This window comes from Perca flavescens, chromosome 2 (genome assembly GCF_004354835.1).
Source record: "Perca flavescens isolate YP-PL-M2 chromosome 2, PFLA_1.0, whole genome shotgun sequence".
NCBI lineage: Eukaryota > Metazoa > Chordata > Actinopteri > Perciformes > Percidae > Perca > Perca flavescens.
Genome location: NC_041332.1, coordinates 11,772,697 through 11,782,905, shown reverse-complemented (window position 1 = coordinate 11,782,905; position 10,209 = coordinate 11,772,697).

Genomic DNA, 10,209 nt, shown 5'->3' with positions numbered 1-10,209 from the left:
ATAGATTTGTATTGATCCCAAAAAAATGGGAAATACCAGTGTTGCAGCAGCACAATATCAGACACACAGCACACACATAATATAAATGAAATAATAGGATATAATATACATGAAATAATAATAGGATAGAATATAAGAACAAATAATTTAAAATATATACAAGCCGGTTCTGCCACACAGAACCGTTCTGCCACACAGAACCGGCTGGAGAGAATGGCTGAGTTTCAGCAGAGAGGGGAAGATCTGGAGAATAACTTATTAGAATGCAAGAAGCTTTTGGAGGAAGCCCAGGGACGACTTAAAGAACTGGAAGAAGGAAGGAACGAAGGAGAGGAGGATGAGGAGAGAGAGGCTGAGATCAAGAAAGTCCAGGGCGAGGTCAGAAAACTGAAGAAGGATGAAAAGTCTTTTGAGAAAATGATCGAAGAATACCGGCGAGAAGAAAAGAAGCTGTGTGATTTGTGAGATTTAGTGTGACTTTTTCAAACTTTATTTTGCATTTTTTTAGGTTACGAAAAAATAATAATACAAAGACGGCTATATAAGAAATTTTTTTTACATATGAGACTACTCCAAGACAAAGTTGAGCTTTATACATTTTGTATTTTATTTTTTCAAGGGGCAGGAATGATAAAACCTCCTTTATAAGTCTATGTATGAATTCTTACGTACGTCTGTATGATTGGTGTTTTTTCCTGTTCCACTGCAAGTGGCTGGTGGAGAACAGTCTTCATGTTCTGTATGTATGCAAGTACACAAGGAACTATGACAAATAAGAAAACTAAGACATCAAATATTTGTTGTCAAAACCGTGTCTCATACACAGTGAGGAGGCGTCCTGCCACTTATCCTCAGAGAGTTCCACACCTAAATCCCTTTCCCATACAGCTTCTATTCTGGTCCAGGTAATCTTTTTTTAATGTTCTGTATCAGACTGTAAAACAAAGATACTCCTCTCCTCTTATAAGGGTCTATCATCCCCTTGGGGTTCATCGGTTTTCTTTCTCTTGTTTTCCAGAGTGTACTAAACATCGAGCCTGTAACTAAGGAGGAGACGGAGGAGGAAAAGGTGGAGAAGTACAAGACCTTTGCTGAGAAGTTTAAAAAAGAAATCAGACACTTTGGTATGCTTTGTGGTATTTTCCTTCCTGATCCCTCACAGTGTCTCTTTCTTTCTTTAAGATGCATCCTTTATGACCGCTCATGGACTCTGTACAAAATATTTCACTCATTCACTGTTCACTCATTACTTTATAGAGAATTCTGTCATTCAATTTTTCCTGTTTTTAATAAATAATGGTAGTTAACTCCTGGTTAGTGTGCATAGATTGTAAACTGCTTTGCATGTTGCATTGTGGGATACTAAAGTTCAGGGCTGGACTGGGACAAAAAATCGGCCCTGGCATTTTTGGCCCAGGCGGCCCACACCCACCGTGATTGGTCAGACACATTCCCTGCAGATAGTCCTCTTAAAATATGCGTGCATTCTATGATATGAGTTCTCTAGTGTTCAGCGTTCATGTGATAGTTTTGGATCCTTCAAGAGGGGTCTCAAGACTTATCTGTTGATCTTACACTTAAATAATTAATTCATTCTTAGAGTTATGATTTGTATATTTATGGTATTTTTATTATTGATATTTGATGTTGCATTGCCATTATTGTTATTATTACTATTTTGCTTAAAATTGGCTTAGCAACCTTACTATTGTAAGATTCATATTTTCACATTTAATACTATAACCATAACTATAACCCTTCCCAAAAGCTACAATAAAGCTGAGAGTAGTATATGCCCTGGAAAAGAGCACCAATACAAGAGAAGCTAATTAAGCCATTCAAGGAACACTGATGCTTGTATCAACACTGATTTTATAGATCACACAGACTTTTCAGCTACCCAACAGGCTAACCACTAGCATTTTCAATGTAAGCTTAAGCAGTTAGGTTACCTGACAGCCACTAACTTTAATGTTACAACCAAACTGCTTGTTATCGTTATGACGTGACACACACACACACACACACACACACACACACACACACACACACACACACACACACACACACACACACACACACACACACACACACACACACACACACACACACACACACACAGACACAGAGTGTTTTACAATGTACAATTTATAAAATTTTAAAAGGTTTGGCTCCTACTTGTTTGCGTAAGTTTGTCTCTTACCGCACTGCTGGCTCTGTAAGGTCCACTAGAATAGCTTCCATACACAACTGCATTGTACCTTTTCGCTCCTCAGCCTTTGGGCAGGCAGCCTTCTCTTTTAAAGCCATTACCTAATGGAATACTATGTCGGATAATGTACAAACCTGTGGTTTGTTTGGTAGCTTTAAAGCTAATCTGAAAAATCACCTAAAAAACTCTCAGCAATGCTCGCACACTGTCAGTTAATCACTCCTTAACACTTTGTCTCACTATTCTCTCTCTCTCTCTCTCTCTCGTGTGTGTGTGTGTGTGTGTGTGTAAATGGGGGGGTTGTGTGCTGTGCATACCGCTACACCTCTTGATCATGTTGTGTGTGTGTGTACCTGTTATATGAGATGTATTTTATTGCTATTTGTTATCTGTTTTGTTTTTTTTACTAACTGAGTATTGTTTGGTTTTTAAATTGTTGTATTTGTGCTTTCTGTGGGACTACAGATGCAAATTAGCCTAAGGCTAACTCTGGTGCAATGCATTAAATTATTACATTTATGTTTAAATTGCACACTGTCCCTTACAAATAAAATTGAAATTGAAAATTGAGAAAAGTATGTGTGAATGTTCTGGGTAAAAAAAAAAAGCAACACCTAAATCTGCCACGTAGAGCCTTGTTAATTCTCCATGTACTTGTAGAAACATGCACTAATGGAGCAGGTGGCCCACCAGGCCATCGTCCTGCAGTTCATCCTGGATTTGGCTCGGACTCTTAAGGTCGATGCAAGAGGATGCTTCAGACAATTCTTTTCAAAGATCCAGGTCTGTAGTTACCAAAACGTGCTCTCCTGTGTCTTTATCGGTGTGGTCACTTTTCACTGGGGAAAGTTATTTTTTGTTGTAGTATTTGTGGGAATTTGGCCATTTAAGTGTGTTTGTGTCCGTGTCAGACTGCAGACAAGCCGTACCTAGACGAGTTTGACCGTGAGCTGGAGCGGCTGAAGGAGCGGATCCGCAGCTGTGCGCAGATGCGTATGGCGAGCGCTGTGGAGGAGCTAGAGGAAGAAGAGAGGCAGAAGAGACTGGGCCCAGGTGGTTTAGACCCTGTAGAGGTCTATGAATCATTGCCAAAGGTAAATAATGTATACTTTATTAATCCCGCAAGGGGAAATTACAATAACCATTCACAAATGCGTTATTATGGATCCCACGCAACTTCTAGGCAAGTCCCGCCCTACAAAGCAGCCTGGTTGGTTGGGGTTAGTCATTAACCTCGAGTAGTTAAGGTTAGGATAGCCGACTAGTCAGGGGATAGGACCTGAACAAATCGGGTTCCGTTACCTTGCGTAAGCATGGACGCCTGGCCAATAGTAGCGTGTGAATGCTATTGAAGGGCGGGTCTTGCTTAGAAGTTGCGTGGGTTCCATAATAATGCTTCACACACACATTCATACAGGAAGTGCGGAGAAGTTAGCCACAGTGGTCAGCACTGTTTACATGTGGAACTATAAAGTAAAATGTAAAATAAATAATTGAAAAACTAGGTAACATGGTGGGACAAACAATAAATCCTGGTTGGTAAGTTCAAAATAAGTATGTTGAAAATAGGATGTTTCCATACTCATGTTCACTATAAATATACAATATTTGATATAACCTTACACTGCAACTAAAAAGTGGTTGTTTGGCCTGCTCTACATCTCCTGGGGCTACATTGGAAAATATCAGGCCTGTTAGAGTGTCTCCCATTTCATCCAGTTTACACACCACATCAATTTCCACCAGGGGCGGATCTACAGGGGGGCAAAGGGGGGCAGCTGACCCCCCACTGTAGGGCCTTGCCCCCCCAACTGCCCCCCTAACTTTGGTGTTCAAAAAACTTTGCTTGTAAAAACAAACTGCCACAGGCTTCTTAAAACATTGAAACAAACAATTAATGTATATTAATTCATAATAAATAATAATAGTAGATTTAATCTTAGCCCCCTGCCCCTCAAATACTTAGCTACGTCCCTGCATCAAACGTGCAGAGCTAAGCGGCGTTCGCACATTCTGGATCACACACAGCGAGTCTGCTGTCATTTGAACTATGCCCGTTGGTCACGCCTCTTGTGCAGAGAAAATACAGAGCAGACTCCCCAGACCAATGCTCAATCTCAAATCTATTGAGCTTGGCTTGGTCTGGTGATAGGTAGACTAGTAAAGACCTACATTGAGCCGTACTACAGTAATGTATATTCCCCTTTAAATTTCATCATTCGGATTGTGTGTTAGAGTTGAGATGATGCAACACTTCTGACTAAACATGACCTCAGTGGATGACTGTAGGCTTCGGAAGTTGGTTCGTCTGAAGATTGTCCTGCTTCTCTGTCAAGTTCAGACGGGGAAGTTTTTCTTTTTTAAAGGTTATTTTTGGGCATTTTAGGCCTTTATTATATAGGACAGCTGAAGATGTGAAAGGGGAGAAAGAGGGGGACTGACATGCAGCAAACAATCGCAGGTCGGAGTCGAACCCGACGGGGAAGTTTAGTAACATAGAAAAATAACGCACACCAAGGGTTGTAGTGAGGTGGACTTGAAAATAAGAAAAATGTATAGCACACTCTGGCTCCATATACGGGCACTTTCATGTCCTTTGATCATATTTTATAAAAAACATTTAATTTTGGAAAATTCACACTTTCATAGTTAACTTTACAATTAAAGTACTTGAGGAACGTTTTACCGGTAGTCTCTGATGATTTTTTCACCTTTTTCAAACCACACGGGTCATTTTTTACCTACTCATGCATCGAAGGGTTCATATGGTAAAGTGTAACTAGCACCATTGGATTCCTTGCCCATACAGTGTGGGTTTAGCAGTAAAAATCAACATTCCAGTTTATTCAGAAGTCGAGATATTACAATTTAAAATTTTACTGTGGCCATTTTTTAAACTTCAATATGGCCGCCATATAGACAAGTGAGCAAATGCAAACACTGATTTTCTGACTCCATATACAATAACCTTTCCAAAAACGTATATAGTTTAGCAAATCCCCAAAAAATTCCCACAAAGATTAAAATCTGAATATAATTAACCTTACTAAGCCGTTCTCCAAACAACCGACCAATCAGAGTTGTTTTTGAGGCGGGTTTAGGTGTGACGCAACGAGAAGTAACTGTCTAAACAACATGGCAGCTTCCACGGATGAGATGAGCGTAGCTATATGGCAAGTTTTATCCGAATTAGAAAGAATTCCTTCATTGAAAGAAGAGCAAAAAACGGCACAGGAGGCTTTTCTCTGAGGAAAATACGTTTTTGCTCTTCTCCCGACTGGTTTCGGCAAGAGTTTGATCTGATTGGTTGATTTATCACCAACATAGGTGGTGATAGACAGATGGTTTATCCAATCAGCTAACCAGTATTTTCGCCCCTTCCCAAAAATTCTCCAATGGATAGTTCCCAGATGGATATGCCGAGCAAATGCAAAGCGATCCATCTGGCGGAGTCAGGTTACCCGTGAACCTCCTTCTTCGAGGCATGTATCGAAGAAATGAACCAATTTGGAATGAAGCTTTGTATCGGAGCTTGATTCGTTTTGTGACAATCACGTGACCAGTGACGTCCGAAGCTTCATTTCACACACACCCAAGTGACTGCTTCGAGGCTGAATTCAAAGCTTTAAAAATAGTGCGACACAGGGTGTGTATTTGTGAGTTCTTGCAGTAGGAGAGTCAGCAGAGTTAGTGAATATAGAGAGATTATTATAGTGTATATAGCATTATAGCAAGTAGAGAGTTTATTGCAGGTAAGTTTATAGCGTGTAGACAGTTTTTTGCAAGTGTTTATAGCGTGTAGACAGTTTTTTGCAAGTAACTTTGTAGCAAGTAGAGAGTTTTTTGCAAGTAACTTTGTAGCAAGTAGAGAGTTTATTGCTTATAGCGAGTAGAGAATTTATTGCAGGTAAATTCATTGCATATCTGGCAATCCATTTTTTATGAAAACGTCCCACAACAATCACAAAGAAACTCGCATTTTTCTGGAAGGACTGTGTATCATGTATCATCTAATGTTGGCTCATATTCCGCCACTGGGCGGGAAATTTATTTAAAATAAATTATCACAGACTATGGCCAAACATGAGAAAAGCACATCCTTTCATTGGAAATCAAAAAACATCAATTAAGGATACTTATTGTGAATTTTTTCCATGTTGAGGCACTTCCGTGCCAAGCATGACTGTGCCACTGCCTCTGAACAAGCTGAATCCAACAGTCAGGGTGAGTTTTTCTTCTGACTCATTTGTTCCTTTTCAAGTGTGACATCAGTAGTGTCTCAATATACTTCTGTCTTAACCGTTTGTGTTTTTCACATTTCAGTAGGCCTACATGCATGCAATTACTAATGTACATTTGTTGTGTTGTAGGAAATAGAATGGACAAGATAAGAGGTGTCAAAAGTATTCACATTCATTACTCAAGTAGAAGTATAGATACTAGGGTTTGAAAAGACTTTTGTAGAAGTTGAAGTATCAACTCAAGCTTTTTACTTAAGTAAAAGTGTAAAAGTACTGGTTTCAAAACTACTTCAGGTATAAAAGTAAAAGTAATGTAAGGCAGAGATCTTCAACAGGGGGTCCTCAGAGTCATTGCAGGGGGGCCTCCAAATTATTGTACATTTTTGAGTCTTTAAAACAAAAAAATTAAAATGCCTTAACATAATTATTACTATAATATTAACATATTATTAGAAAATATAAATTCCCACTGATGATAGGCTTACTGGCCTATAGGTAAGGTAGTCACTAAGATATCAGCCCACAGATACAGTTAATCCTAGATTTTGACTATAATGTTATATTAAAAATCATACCTGCAAACTCAGAAGGGCGGAAAAAGGTGACACATCTCTTCTGTGTTTTTCAGACAACGGCAGCTACAGTCTGGTGTTTGAATCCTCTCCATTGAAATACAGACACACTTTTACACCGTTTAGCTGTCAGCATTTTAACCGTGTTTACTCATTATACAGTATATAAGAACTCCAGCTGCTAGCTAACGGTATGCTAACGTTACCTGCTGTCGAGTGTAGTGTTAACTAGCGTCCCATGCGGCAATGTTTCAGTTCCCTCTAACGTCCGTTTTTTGAGCATCAGAGAGAAGCGCAGGCATTTAAGTGGCACCTAAATAAGGCACCGAAATCCACGTTGCTATTCAGTCTGGTAGATAACGGTCATTAAAGCACCGGCGGCGTAATAGCACCAGTTTGTGCAGGTGCGATGTATCACGTACAAACCAATAGGGTGTCGTAATAGCTATGTTATATGTTTATACTTCTTCTACATCCGGATGGAGCAATTTGGATAGTTTTTTTTTTGTGTGTGTGTTTTTGAACGATGACGAGCCGGAATGAAATAGGAGTAACGAGGCTATTTTTAAAATGTAAGGAGTAGAAAGTACAGATAATTGCCTGGAAATGTAAGTAGTAGAAGTAAAAGTATGCTGTAAAATAATTACTCCAGTAAAGTATAGATACCCAAAATTTCTACTTAAGTAAGGTAACAAAGTATTTGTACTTTGTTACTTGACACCTCTGGACAGGATTGATGAAGCACTTGTCAACGTGGTCGTAAAAGACTCACAACCCTTCAGAATTGTGGATGATATTGGATTCCAAGCTTTTGTGAGCCTTTTGGATTCCTCCTATATTCTGCCATCATGGCAAACTTTGAAAGGCATGGTGGAGTCCAAGTTTATGGAGGAAAAGCAGAAGGCCAAGAAGGAATTGCAGAAGGCTACAGCTGTGAGTCTGACCTCAGACATGTGGACATCAATCCATATAGAGGCTTATCTTGCCATCACTTGTCATTTCATTGATGGTGATGACAAATTGTCCACTATTTTATTATCTGTGGGGAAGTTCCCAGAGAGGCATACGGCAGCAAACATAGCTGCTACAAAGAATTCTGTCATGGAGGAATGGGAGATTAAGGGAAAGGTGAGATGCCTTGTTACTGATGGTGCCGCAAACATGATAGCATGTGGGACTATTTTGCAGGTCAGACACAGCCTTTGTATTGCCCATGCTTTAAACCTGGTTGTGAAGAAAGCCATTGACCAGACACCGTGTCTGGAAGAAATAAGGGGCAAGGCAAAGAAGATTGCGGCCTATTTCAGGACGAGCACTGTCGCCAGAGAGCGGCTCCTCAGCATCCAGCAACAGATGGGGATACCGACTCACAAGCTTGTACAGGAAGTGGAGACTCGCTGGAACAGTACATATGACACGATGGCCAGGCTGTATGAGCAGAGGGAATCAGTCAGTGCTGCAGTGGTGTCACTGTGCACCGATTTGGCGGCTCTGACCTCAGCTGAATACCAAACCATAGCTGAATGCCTTGGAGCATTGTCTCCCCTAAAAGAAGCAACAATGGAGCTGTCAGCAGAAAAAACTGTCTCTGGTTCCAAAATTGTTCCCCTTGTGCGAATGCTGAGGGATGCCATAAGTTCGAAACAGCGGGAGGTGAATGGTGAGATGGCTAAGCAGCTCTGCAACAACCTCACACGGCTCATGACTGAGAGATTGTGTCACTACGAGCCAGCCAATCAACACTCCCTGGCCACTCTCCTGGATCCACGATTCAAAACAATGGGGTTTTGCAGTTCAGGGAATTCAGACAACGCTGTGAGAAGGCTAACGGCTGAATGTTCTTTTCTTTTAAGAGACAGCAGCACTCCACCTGACCCAGCAACACAAGAGCCTGCTGAATCCTCAGGTCTATATTGTCATGTTTATATTGTATTTTTGTAGCCTAATGCATTGTGTTTTTGTCACTATTCAGGAAGTGGCCTATGGGATTTGCTGGACCAACATGTTTCAGAGACCAGGAAGGTGAAAAGTGCCAATGCAAATGCCACTGTAGAGGTGCAGCGGTACCTAAGTGAGCCGATCGTCCCACGCTCAGACCCCCTCCAGTTTTGGGCACAACACAAGCATGTGTACCCCATTTGTACGTGCTGGCCCGTAATATTCTGTGTACACCTGCCTCCTCTGTGCCATGTGAGTGTTTTTTTTTTCTAAAGCTGGTGAAGTGGTCAGTAAGAAAAGAAATAGGCTCAGCCCTGGAACAGTGGAAAAAATTCTGTTTCTGAGTAAAAATGACATTTGATGTCTATTTCCACAAACATTTGTCACCAAGCACAATAATATCCCCCTGACCTGTCCACGAGCACTGTTATTGTCCATAAGCACCATCACTGTTTGTTAACTGTCACAAGCACTTTCACTGTCCCAAAGTATGTCCTTGCCACTGTCAAAGCACTGCCCCAATCAATTGACTCATACTATTTCTATAAACACCACACTGGCAGTTGACTACATGTCAGACTGTTAGATTGCTCATATAGCGAAGGCCTTCCGCACTGCCTATCTCACCTATTTGGCTGAGGAGACAATGTTGCTCTAGGCTACTTCCTCAATATAAATCACAGAAATGTGTATGCAATGTGTTCTTCATTCATTTCCCTCCCAAACTGATGTATTTGTTTACAAACACAAGACAAGTTCACAACCAAAATCCTAACTTTATTGTTTGTGGAGAAGGCAATTACATTTTTATTTATACAAGGTCCCAAATAGGCTTAGTTATTTATGTCATTATTTATTTATCCATGAATTCATACTCAAAATGTATTCATCTTCTGTGAAAGTTTGTGACACAATGCTATCCTTAACTTTCACCAGCAGATGTCCTCATAGAGTTCTGAAGCTTCGAGTATTGAACCTTTTTTCGATACAATTGGATTGAAAGCTTCACTGATTCAGAAAGCTTCAGTTTGCCATCACTACTGTTTTGTGCTTGTCCTACACCCAGACTTCTGATCTTCAATAATGAAAAAAAAGTGTCAAAAAATTATTTATCTATTTTTTTTTTATATGACTGAATAAAGTATCAGTAAAATAATCAAAACATAATTGTGGTATTTAAGGTCAGACAACTATTAATGAGATTTTATATACAAAATGTAGTTGTCCCACAGTATTGCCATCATTT